Source organism: Agelaius tricolor, unplaced genomic scaffold (assembly GCF_023055355.1).
Source record: "Agelaius tricolor isolate 1412-34295 unplaced genomic scaffold, bAgeTri1.0.p SCAF_1, whole genome shotgun sequence".
Lineage (NCBI taxonomy): Eukaryota > Metazoa > Chordata > Aves > Passeriformes > Icteridae > Agelaius > Agelaius tricolor.
Genome location: NW_027269261.1, coordinates 39597558 through 39611097, shown reverse-complemented (window position 1 = coordinate 39611097; position 13540 = coordinate 39597558).

Genomic DNA, 13540 nt, shown 5'->3' with positions numbered 1-13540 from the left:
AGGTATGAATCCAGAACTGTAGTAAAACCAGGGCCAGTAAGCTTTTATTATTGTAGTGCACCATCAAAAGAAATTCTGAATCTTTACTATTAAAAAGATAAATGAAAGTCAAAGGGAAAATCTGAGAGTAAAGACCTATTTTTTTTAATTAATTTCTGATTTTTTTGGTATATCAATGAGAGATATTTGACTAACAAACCATTATTTCAAGAAATAAAATAGAACAAAAATAATAAATAAATATTTCCTTTATTTAGCTAATACATTACTGAATATGAAAACCAGCAAAACCCATGAATGGCTTATGATAATCTCAGGCTGTGGGACATTCTTACTGAGTTCAGGGATGTATGGCTCTTCTTAAGAGACAAAACCTTCTTTCACTAACTTCTTTTGCATTATTCCTCCAACTGCTTCTTCATACTGTGTACTTAACTAGCAGTATGCATGGAGGTATTAGCTGTAAGTGTTACTGTGGTACAGGAAGCACACACAGAATAGTAGCTAATTTTGACAGCATTTTTTCATATCTATTGTTAAGCACCTACTTTAGGCATCCCTCCTTCTCTATCTTGGCTATCCTCTGTCACTTATGATGGTTCCAGGCTGGTGAACTCAGAACTGAGTTAGCCATGAACCTCACTCCCCACACCAACTGGCAGAAATGTACTGTCTTATTCATTCCAAAATCCAGTCTAAATCTATGGTCTGGGCAAGAAAATGGTGAACAGTTCCAGTAACTAACAGAAGTTTCAAGCCAAAGCTTGAAAGATTCATTCATTTCTGAGCATGTTATTGATTGTGACTGGATTTGATGCCCTTTAGCTGTGTTCACTATTCTGTTAGGAGGGTGCAGAATTGTTTTTCATTACTCACTTTTGTTTTTCCTCTTATCCCAAGGCAGATTATTTGTTTCCAAGACAGCATAAATCACCAAGTGTCACTGAGAAAGTGAGGAGGAAAACAGAAAGAAGGATCAGGGACAGCACTGCAAGAGGTCTTCCAAAGCCTGCAAAGCTTTCTATGAATTGAGAAATTAAGATAACAGGGTCACAGAAATGTGAGTATATTTTGTCCACATAATGGTTTGAATCAGCATATTTCCTAGATCATAGCCTTTCTTGCAGGAAGCTCTATCTAAAGTCTGTGTCTCCAAGAGTAACAGCAGTTCCTGTGAGTAAAATGCCTATATTCTTTCATTCTCTGACTGAAAGCAGAAACATGATTTATTATAAACAGTAAGGTCTCCAACGCCCTTTTCTTTTTGTAACTGGTTCAGAACAATGCAGTACTGAAAGTAATCACACATTCAAATACAAGTAGGTGTGAGCTTTCAAATATACTGAAAGTGAATATTCAGAACATCACATCCTGGTGTTTGCTTCTGATGTTAAAAACCTGCTGTGCAAACCAGGATGCATGTTTTCAAAAGTCTATAACTTTGTGATTTTGAAGCCAGATTTCTTCAAACAGAGCAAGGCACATATTTACCATCCAAGGATTTGTGCCATTTGTGCTGACTGTGGTACCCTTGATGGAAACTAATTTTGAATTTCCTTGAATGCAAAAGTACATGCAAATAAAATTTTCACAGCTCATTTTTAGATATATTTGTTTAGGTGCTCTGAGAAATATTTTACTAATAGTTTCTCTTTGCTTGAGATTGGGAAGGTTTAATGTTGTCCTACCAGAGAAGAGATGATCTAAAAACCGGAAGAGACAGAAATTAATTTATTATGTAATAAAAAAATGTATATCGAATATAATTGTATTGCAAACATAGCACAATGCTGTAAATATTTAAATTAGGTCAATGAAATGAATTGTTTATAATGAGCATTTTCAGAGGTATATTTTAAATGTCATGCAGAAATCCAGTGCTAGTGTTTTAGCCTGACAAGAAATAAACCTTTGACTGTTCAGGACATGCCTCTGAAGCATCCAGTGCAGGTATGTTGCTCCTCCTCATTGATTCCACACAATCGTGTTTGGTTCCATAAGTCTCTTGAACCAAGTTTGGAAGCTTTGCCTAATTTGAAGGGAGATTTGGATTTGATTTTGTACTCAAGTCTGAATGCAGCAACACACAAAGACTTCAACTCCGTGGCTGTATATAGGAATGCACATACTGTTATTAATACTTTTTCCCCTAAAATGTAGTACGAGGAACTTTAAAAATACAGGTTTTGGGAATCTGGTTAAGAGTAGATCTGATGAAAAACGAGAATTCATGAATTTTGAAATATATTCTCCTTCCTGAACAAAAAAAAACCAACCAACCAACCAAAAAAAAACCAACCCACCAAAAAACCCAAACAACCAACCAAACCCCCCCCCCCCGAAACAAAAAACCCAAACAAAGCAAAAAACCCCCACTAAATCCCCCCCCAAACAAACAAGAGTAAAATATTTCTATCCCACCAAAAGGTCTCTCACTAAATCACTGATGTTCTTGGCTCTGATGGTATTTTCATTTGCTGTAAGGACACCAAGTGCTGTGGTTAACCTGTCTTGTTCTGACTCAGAGGGGCTGTAACTCAAAAAAAGGTGAGCAAGAAAAGCACAGAGTGTCTCTGTCAGGCTCCCACATCACCCCATGCTCCTGTGGCACACTCACTCAGGAATCCTCCTCTCACCATTGGGGGCAGCTCCTTGCATCATGCCAAAACCTGCATGTGCAGTCCAGCCAAGGAAGCCCCATCAGAAATAAGCCACCATCCTTATATAGAATCCAGCTGTAAGGCAGGTGTTATACTTGGCTCCAAACATTTAGACTGGTTTAACAAACAGTAGTACTGGGACTCAGATTTTACTTAAAACTGGATTATTTTTTTTCCAAATTGATTTTTCCAGTTCAAATTATACATATTCTGTGAAAATGCTTATTTTTGCAAATACTGTGTATTTCTCCCTTCTTAATTAAGTAGCAAAGTACTAAAATATTTTAAATAAGCTGATGTAACTATGATGATGACACATCTCTTGTTCAGGACTGACTGATACTATTAATTTACATGGCTAAATTCTGCAGTGTAATGGTGACATTTTGTTTGGTTTTTTTAACTTTAAGTAGCTAAATCAAAATTTACTGATTGGACTAATCAGATAAAGAAAAATCTCCTAAACTGGAAAGGAATTACTAAAATATAGAAGCAAGAAATTACTTTTTATTAATTCCCCAAAATCTACATCAGATACACACTATCTATAAGTATCTGGAATTTCTGGTATTAACAATCATCCTGGCCTTACATGAAGACAAGAATTTTTGCCACTCTTTTATCTTCTTTTTCTGCAGCAAATCTCTGAAGTAATTTTTCAGAATGGTTGATATTGCTGCAACTCAAAGCTTAAACTGCTGTAATGAAACTTGAGTTTTTCCATTTGAGCTAAAACACTTCCAGTACTGAAAACCACAATACCAGTGATTTTTTTTTCTTTATTTTCTACCACAACTAAATTGGAAGGAAAAGTGTAAGACCTTCCATGTATCAGTATCAGTGCCAGCAACAAAACTGAGTACGAATCATTAAATTCACCTTTCCAGGAAACAGTAAAAATAAGCATATTTAGAACTATGTTCATGTCCTTGGTATGTTGCAAAACATGGTTTTCAGTTTCATTTTTTGGAACTCTTCATACCTCACACATGCGTGAGCTGTTTAACACTCTCATGGAAATAAACAGACCATGGTAGCAGAGACAATACCCTCAGCTGTATGAGGGAACACAACTCTTCCAATGGGAGAGATGAGAGCACTTTAACGGGAGAGGAAAAAAAACTCTCATAGATGAGTCACTATTTTCAACCAGAAATATCCACTGAGAGCTAGGAGTTTAAAAAAATTAGAAAGTTAATAATTTGTGATGGAGAAGAAAATATGTAAGCACCAGAAAGTTGCGTGAGATAAAAAACCCAACTTTAAGATATGTAAAACTGGTTCCCTCACTCTTCAGAACATGAAAGGGACAGGCAAGATATTTTTCCTGTCACAGCTGTAAATTGCAAGGTAAATTTAGCCAGGTACCTAAAGCACTTTTTGGTGTCTGAGGACTGCCTGGCCAACTCTCAGTTCATTTAAGCACGGATAAAGTCAAAGTGCCAGCAACTCCCCCTCAAATGCTGCAAGGAAAACCCTCCAGCAGGTATAACCAGCCTGTGTTCAGTGGCCACTGCTACATAAGCAAGCCTTTGGAGGGTATTTATCACACTGCAAAAGAGATTGAGTTTAAGGCTTGGTTACTAGCAGCACGGGGAGGAGTGTTTAAGGGCAGAGCAACTTCACTGCAGCAAAATGAATCTACAGGACAAACTAATTTTTTACTTCCAGAAATCGGTGCTTGTTTTGTTTTTCTTGCACAAGAACAAAGCATGTCTTAAAACAGAGCAAGTGAAATAATAAAAGTGTGAAAAGTGAAGCCAGCAGTGAGTATTCACAAAAGAACAAAAATGGGATTGGTCAGCCTATTTTGCAAGAACATGGCTATTCTGGTAATTCATGTTCACAGGAAGAATATTCCCGAGTTTGATAGTGCTCTCTTTTGAGCCATGGGTTTTTTTTTTTTTCAGATTTGATCAAGAAATTGAAGTTTAATCCAATTTTACAACTGAAGAGTTTAACCCCCAAGATAGCTTCATTTCCAACTACTAGATTCAAAGTTCCAAGTACGGCAGATAAAGAGATGGAAAAAAAATTCATCCCTGACCAGTCAAGAAAATTTTCCAGCTTTTACTTATCTCTTAAAATAAAACTAAACAAACCGCAAAAGTTTTAGCAAAAGAAGGTATCCTGTTTCTTTGCCTCACTATCCAGGCAGCAAGTCAGGGAATAAAAACGGTGTTTACAACAGAGATGCAATCTTACAAAAGAAATTAGTAAAGACGCATTTTGTGGAAGTCACCTAAAATCCAGAACAAAGGTTGTAAGATTTTTAAATGGTATATTTCTGCACTTAACTGCTAATAAAAGTGGGTACTAATTGTTAGGCCCAAGAGTTATATGGGAGGGACAATTAACATGTTGTTCTGTTTTTGAAGTATCTGTCTGCATTAACATAGGGCATTGTAGTGCAGATTACATTGAAATGCTGACTACTCTGCTGTAATATTGCTAAGAGGAAAACAGTCCTACAGCAAAGAACTGATATTAGGTAACTTAGAAAAGGTGAGTATTGCTCTGGTTTTGATATTTTAGATGGCCTGTTTGATAAGTAAATAGATACAATAATTTCTCACAGGGATTTGACATTTCTTTCCACAAATAAATGGTATCCACTAGGAGTTTTTAACCTAAAACAAAGCAGTTTTGTATACAAACAATGCAAAAGTCGTGACATTAACATCAACTTCTCCCTGCTAAATCTCACAGGATACAAAAAAATTAAGTTTTAGAGCTAAATCATATTGCTGTTGTTCAGGTTAGTTTTCTCTGCAGCAGTCAGCCCTGTCTAAGAGAAACCACTGCTTCTGACCTGCTGACAAATTACATTTATATCAATGTGCCAAGATCAACGAAGTCAGTATTTTCTATAGCCTTGGCCATATTAGATTTTCAACTTCACAATTTCGTATCTAGTTGTTTTTGTCCAAAGTGCCAAACAAAGAGAGGAAAAGGGGACAGTTAATTGTCACAAGCAGAGCAAATGAAGCATATTTGCACATGCTAATCAGTTCCCTCTGAGTGTTTTCGTTTTCCTCTTCGTGGATGCAGGCAGAGTGGGTAGGAACAACACGGAACAACTTCTAACCCCACAGCTCTGCTTCTTCCATCATTTCCCCTTCCCCTTTGTTGTCTCCTGCAAACAAAGAAGTTTCTCCTACCGGGCTTCTCCTCAGTCTACCAGGTCTGGCTCCTTTCTGCTCCCATTCCCCCGCTGCCCCGTGGCCCCTTCCCCCATCGCCTTGTCTGTCTCCTGCCTGTTCCCACTGGTTTTCCATCCTCCCTCCCATCACTCCTGGCTCTTTGTTCCCACAGGGCTCTGGAGATGTGCAGCAGGAGCTCAGCTCTTTCTTTTTAATTTATTTTATTTCTTTCTTTCTTTTTTTCTTTTTTGTTTTATTTTTTTCAGGGAGGAAACATGGAACATTTGAAGGCCCACTGACTGCATATGAGAAGATAGCAGAGAAAAGCAGCAACCATCATATGCCTTAAGAAAATGCTAGCATTAAAGACAGCCATGTTTTCCTCTAGAAGATCCACAAGTCCCAAGAACGGCAGCGTGCAACTTGCATGCAGCTATGACAAATTGCTGTGTAAGTGATCTGTGCAAGATTAAGAACTTTCCTTCACAGCAAGTTTAACAACATTTTAAGAAACACCTTTATACCTGTAAAGGAAAGCGAAGAAGGTGGGGTGAAGCTGCCTCATAAGGTTTTCAGAGAGCTCTTACCCATAGAAATAATGAATGTATTTTCAAATCTGTGTACAGATGTTTCACAAGGAGCTATAGCTTTCTGTAGTGGAGTACAGCAATGCCTCACTCGGGTGCACAGTATTAACCTGCTGCCATGAAGGTGGTCTGGGTAAGAGTGCTATATTCTCTTTGAAAGGGAAGAGAAAGCACTGCTATCATCTTCCCAGCTTTGGAAGGGCATATGCCAAATTTTTCACCAAAACCGTGAAAAACAATGGTTTTTCACCACCGCCATATTTTGATTAGGAGCATAACTGCAAAAGCAAGTTTAAGCAACCTAGAGAAAATGTTTACAAAGTGCTGTGTCTGTTCTTACCTATTTAAAAATTAACTCTATCCTGGCCAAATCCAGGACATAAATAAAAGTAGGATTGGAAATGAAGCCCTTTTTATTTCTAATCATGTTCTTCAAAAGTGCTGCCTGCTTCCAGGCCATGCTTGAGATAACCATGTGTTACCTAAAACTGAGTTAATGGAACAAGCAGCAGTCAGACCAGCCCAGCTTAGATTGCATGGCAGTGCTGAGGAAGCTGAAGGTGCCTACAAATTTGTTATCCCTAATATCAAAGATCAAAAGAGTAAGTGGTGCTCTGCAGCACGGCACATAAATTACTTTATAAGGGAATTCTCATGCATCCTGATGGATCTATGAGAACTGGCAGACACTAATAGGCAGTAAAATAATTTCTCTAGAAGTTCACTTCTCCAGTTTGTTTGCATACCTCTCTGGGACAGAAGTGAAATTTGCTAGTGTTTCCCCCTGAATCCTCCTCCCATGCATTGAAAACAATGAAATTCTATTTGAATTAGGACAACAGGAGAGGCAATTTAAAGGGGCACTAAAGATTCAGTCTCTTAATCACAACTGTGACAAAATGCTGTTATCCTTGCCAGCAATTCCCTGGCAATTTACAGTACTCTAGTGTAAAAGGAGGAGACCTTGCATTGCAAAGAAACCTGACTAGATAACCAGGTCTTCATCCACTGACTCCCCTTTCCTGGCACCATTGCACACATCCTGGGGATCACCAGGCACTCTGCCATCCTGAAGCCATTCAGGAGCTTTGTTCTGACCCTGACATTGAATCTAAAGTTATTTAGAAAGTGAAGTCAGTGCAGAGGTTGGCTTCTGAATAACCCATTTAATGAGGAGGGCATTTCAGTAGGACTGTGTGAATGCACACCAGCAGCCCCATTAGGCTGCAATAGCACCTCAAGAGTTTTTAACATAGGGGCAACCTAAAACCACTCTGCCTGAACTGTGGTTTCTGGTGCTCCCCAAAAGGGATTCTCTTCCTGCATATAGAAATTAAATTGTTGGGCAAGTTTCCCCTGCAAGGTCCTGGAACTCTAGGTTGCCCCAGGTCTAGGAGTTGTTTTAGGGTATAAGAAAAGAAATACATAATTAGGAATTTGAGAAAGATCTGAGGACTTTGAAAATAACATCCCAATGCAAAGAAGACCTCAAGAAAGAGTTAGGATTTTTTTCTTTTATGTCACTGATGGGCTGATTTCCTGCTGAACAATTGCTCAAATGTAGCAAAAAAAATTGTTGGACTAACAATGGTAAATTAAATAGAGTCAAATAAAGGCATATTTTTATTATCTGCATATAACTGAAGCTAAGTTAAAATATAAGGAAAAGCAGGTTGTGTAAAGGCCAGGAAAATACCCCAAGGATCAATATGGTCTTCAAAAGATTGTGATGTTTTCAACAACTTGTTAATTGCTGTTATATAAGCAAGTGCCAAACCCAAATAATTGTTTCAAATTATGTTCCAAAGCAAAACACATAGAAATTTCCAACCTCTGTTAAGCAACACAAATAAAAGACTCCACATACTTGTGGGTGATTTTTGAATTATTGTAGTTCTTATGACTCTCATAGGTTGCATTGACTCTCAAATGAGTCTCTACTTTCATTACCAATCACTGCTGTTTTCAGGCCTTGAATATTTGAATCTTAGCATTTTTCCTGTGAGATGCTTAAATAACTAGAAACTGCAAATATGTGTTTTTAGCCTTTGATCTGGACACTTTTGTCAAGAGAAATACTATTAAATTACCATAGCTGTTCTTCCGGCAAAACTCTTAAGCCATCTATTACCCGTGTTCCTTTAGAGTGAAAACATTCTCAAATAGGTTTCCCTATTTCTTTTGCTTCTCTCTTTATAACTAGCTGATGGGAAAAGGCAGAAGAAATGTTAAGTGTGATTAATTTATTTTGAAGCATATTGCTAAGCCAGCATCCCTTTCCAGAATAGCATATTTCTGCTGACAACCTTTTTACACAAGATCTTCTGCCAGTTTTCCATGAGAAGTTTCCGTCATCCTGTAAGAATAATTTCCTTTTCCTATGAAGTTTTCTAGAGTTATTAATTTATGTAGAATGAAAAAGAAAAATTTCAAAACAGATATGAAGTGGGCAATTGCTTTTCCCTTCCTGAGGTTGCCATGGGTTTGTTCTCTTGAAGCAGTCTCACCTTTCAGCTGAGGACTTCCAGCCACAGGAGTTTCTCAGGAGAGCTCTTCAGCTGCAAGGGGAAGGGAAGATAGAGCTCCTGCAGCCACTTCAGGATTTCTGCTTGGAAGCCTAGTAACAATACACTGAAGTGAAAATAATTGGAAGTATTTGGGATTTAGTGTCAAAGTTTCTCAATTGAGGCACCTCAAATACATCCATTGAAAACATCCTCCTATCCATTACTGTCCAGTATTTCTGATAAAATGATGTATTAGTTGGTCTGAGGCTGTTGAAACATCACTTCTAATAGTTCATAGCATCCTTTATAAATCATTTGGTTTCTGTAGAATTTCACATTGCTTTCTTAACTCTGAGATAATTTATAGACAACTTTGTCTTTTTTGAAAAATATTTTAAAACTGTGGCTCTTGTTTTGAATCATGCTCGAAGTTTAATCCAAATTTTTATGGAGGGAGGCAAAACTTATCTCCACCAACACTTTAAATATATTAGGGATCACTGTTTTCCTCTGGTATCTCTTTGAGTCAGAACATTGACAATGTTAGGAAAACTAATTTTTTGGGAGAAAGACTCAAGGGTAAGATTTTATTCCATTTGCATCCTTCAGATTGTTTTTGAAAGGCTCTCTGAAGAATGAACACTTCTTTGTCCTTCAGGACAGCTGGTTGATATCCATAAGGCTTCCTGGAGCTCTGCTTCCTCTTGGAAGGAAATCTGGAATTCTGTGTATTTAGTTGTTTTCTTCTATATTTTTGGGGGTTTTTTTACTGGAATGTTTAAGCTAAAAATGTATCGAAATTCTGTGGTGAAACTTAGGCATGAGAATCCAATTCAATAACTTAATTTCTGCTTAAAATTTCTTTATCCAGTGCCATTGATATCATATCATGATGAGTTTGGTTAGTAAAGCTGAGAATATGCTTTCTGTGTCTGAGGGCAGGTGGGAAATGGAGTTTGTGGAGGCTGAATTATCCTGGTTTTCTACGGTTCTTGACTTCGGAGGGAATTGTAGGTATTTAGCACCCCTGATTGAAAGGTAACTTATTTTGGTGTTTAATTGTAGGCACTCAGGCTGAATTTTAAGTAATTTTTCTTTCTTGAGTTTGGATAGAAGTGAGGAGAGGGTGGCATTTTATGTCTTGTAAGAGGTAAAAGCACGGAGGGAAAGAACTGGTTTGAGGCTGCGTATCAGGATATGCCTAGAAGGAATGGGGTTAAAGCTAAGCAGAGTAGTATGCCTGCCCTGTAGGAGAAAAAAGCTTGCAAACAAGATACATTTGTCTGTAAGAGTGTTTTCCAAGACAACCAAAGAAAATGCTAGCATGGACATTCAAAAGTACTCTGGGAAAAATAAAAAAAAGAAGCATTTGCTGGACACTGGATAGAAACAGTTTTCATCTCTAATATTGCCTCTGAATATTTGGTGTGAAACACAGTGATGTTGCTTGAAAATACATGGGGCAGCCAAAAGCTTGTAGCCACTTGTGCTTTGCTGAGAGATCAGCTTCCATAAAACAGAGCTCCTTTAAAGAAGGTGCCATGCTGTCAGCACATCTGTCTTGAGCAAGGGGAGGAAGCACTGAAGGTGGAGGATTGCTGTTCATTAATTGCATCATATTGAGCTTCCAGGCAGACTTGAGACGGCCAAAAGGTGGAGATTTTTAGGTTCCTCCCCCTACTTTTCTATCTCCTCCCCCCTTCCCAAAATAAGTGTTTTCCCAAAACCTCCTTGTGGCAGAGCAAGGGTTTTAAAAGGAAAGACAGGAGCAAAGCAAGAATTTTGGAGACTAGGTTAATTCCAGTCCTTTCTTTTCTGAAAGGAAGACTTGTAATGTGTACAGTCTATCAAGTCACTGCTTCTCAGGGTGAAAATCCAAAAAAAGGTTAAACATATAAACAATAATAAAATAAGGTCACAAGTCATTACCCAGCCTTGTAAATACAAGAGTTTTCAACTTCCAGTCATTGATCTAAGAACAAAAATTGTAAGAACTGGGGACATAGTCACACTTTGTTCAGTTTTATTCATGTGTGGATTACTCATGAAAAAATTTCCTATGCTTTCAACAGAAATATTTCTGAGGTAAAATCTGTAGAAACTAGCTGATACTTAAGAACTTTTTTAGCATTAACGGTTCATTAATAAAATAAGTTCGTGGATTTTGCAATTTCTTTATTAGAAATGTATATATGACTAATTTACTTAATATTGTGCCAGTGTTGTGCACTGTAATCTTGTATTTCTAGATGTAAAATGTGGTGAAGACTTTTCAATGCATCACAGTAGTTGCTTTTTGAATGGAAATATATTTACTACAAGTGTAGACAACTTAATGTGTGAGACAAGACATCTGCCAAGGATAAAGTCTTGAATTAAATCCTGTTTTTATCAAAGCTGTCGATGTGTTATGGCTTGAAGTGTTTTCTTCCTAAAAAAAAAGGTGCCTTGAAGTTATTTTTCTACTTCTTAGATTGACCCTGTCCTTGACATCTGGACAGACAGAAACAGGAAATTAATTCTTGGGGATACATGGCATCTGCCACAAGATTCTTGAAATGCACCTGAATTTACTGACTTGGTCAATATTGAAATCTTCCTTCTGGTTTCTTTAAAAAATTTTTTGCAAAGCCAGTGTTAAATGCAAATAACAATCTGTCTAACGATAGAATTGGAGAAGACTTCAATTAGTAGTGTTTTTTACTAGTATAAAACAATGAATATTACATGATTGAGATTGGTTTTAATTTGTTTTAATTCATTTTGTTAAAAAAATAGCTGAAGAAGGTAAATGAATGTTTGCAACATGTCTGCAAGTTTATTAATGTGCTACATTGGCAGGGATGCAAGTGGAAAGTCCATGACTGAATGGAGAAACTCACATTTCTGCAGTGTCCCCACGGCATTTCTGGCATTGCCTCCTATGGCACAGTCAGTGATGGTTTTACATGTTGTGGTCCCCACACATTTCATTTGCTCCTTATTCATCATCTCTGTTGTACCTGTATGTGGTACTGACAGCATGGATTGCTAGATAAAAAGGTAGGGTTTACATGACTCCTTTTTACTGGTTTGGAGGGTTTTTGTTGTTTGTCCTTTTTTTTTTTTTTTTGTGGTTTTTTTTTTTCTTTGGTGTTGCTTGTTTTGGGTTTTTTTACAAATTTAATGTGCAAAATGAACCAATGTCTGCAGCATGCTGGAACTAAGTGTACTAAAATGAGCACTTTGATATAAACATCAGTGCTCCAGAAACATCCAGCAGGAAAAATGCAGCCTTGTTAGAAAATCAAACTGAATTTGCATTACCAGACATCAAAGGCTGTGAATTTTTGTGTTGACATGTAATTACTCTTCATTATGTATTATTAGCCTATTGGATGCTTGCTTGCATTAAAAATAGTTCTAGAGAAAACAAGGCTGGGATATTAGCAATGAAACTTTCTGTGTAATATTTTCACTCTGAAGGTTGCTAAAATGAGATCCTGAAGATTTGCCTGAAGTAAGACAGTGAGTCAGTAGAGCCCAGAATTGGCTCTCCTGTCATTAAAACACTTGTGCTGTACATTGTATCAATCATTTTCCCATATCTGAACCTGTTAGGTGGCATAAGGCCAAAAGAAGTGGCCAAGACTCAGCCAAGAGAACCTTGGCTGAGTTCAAACCAGGAAACCATAAGGAACATTTGTGTTTGCCAGAGCTTGATGGGTCCAGTTAATGCAAAAAGGCTGAAGTTAGCAAAACATTCTACATTCCTCATGGAGCCACAAGCAGAGAGCCACAAGCACGTCTGTAGGTCCCAGAAGGTGCTCTCCAGGTCTGAGCCCTGTGCGCCAGGCAGAAGTTTTGCCGATTGTGTCTCTGAGAAGACCAACAGGAGTTTCTTTAGGGAGCTTGGTGTTGCAGCTTCTGATTTCTCTGCAATTACTACTTTCCAATGAGTGTAGCCTCCCTTATTTATTCCTTGTCCAGATTTAAATTTAATTTAACTTGTTGGTGTGACAGTCCTGTTTTTCTGCTCTGTGGGGTCCTTCTCCCATGTATTTTCCCTCTGAACAGACCTGTCCAGCATGGTGTGCAACATGAGTGCTGTGCACATAATGGGTAAAAGATTAGCAGGGAAATATGGTGGTGGCTTGATCAATTTTTGAGTATTTCACTTTCTTAACAGTAATAATATGAAAATAGTTAGATGTGGAGAAGACCTTGTTGGTGAAGTGAGTGTGAGTAAGATGAGGAGTTAGGTATAGAGAACAGAGGTATGTCACATACAGCTTGGAAGAAATAAATTGTGTTCAGAGCAGTGTAAGAAAGGGTAGAGTGGAAGGACCTAGAAAGTGGCTCAGTTGATATAAGAGCATGCTACATGTGAGTTCAAGATGACTCAACTCAGTTAAGTTTCTGTCCTTTCCTCTGAATTTGCTGCACTAACATGATGAAAACAATATAAGTTATGTTGATGTTGGTCAGTGGAGGTTATCTCAAACCAGATAAAGAAAACAGTTTTCTATCTGACAGCTTCCTTGCTGATGAGAGGCAGAGAATTTGTTTTCAGCAACCCCTCATTGCTAACCTGTCCAAATCCTTTTATTTTTTATGGATGAGGGAGTTACTTAGAGCAAGAAATGGGGAAATAATCTTGGCAG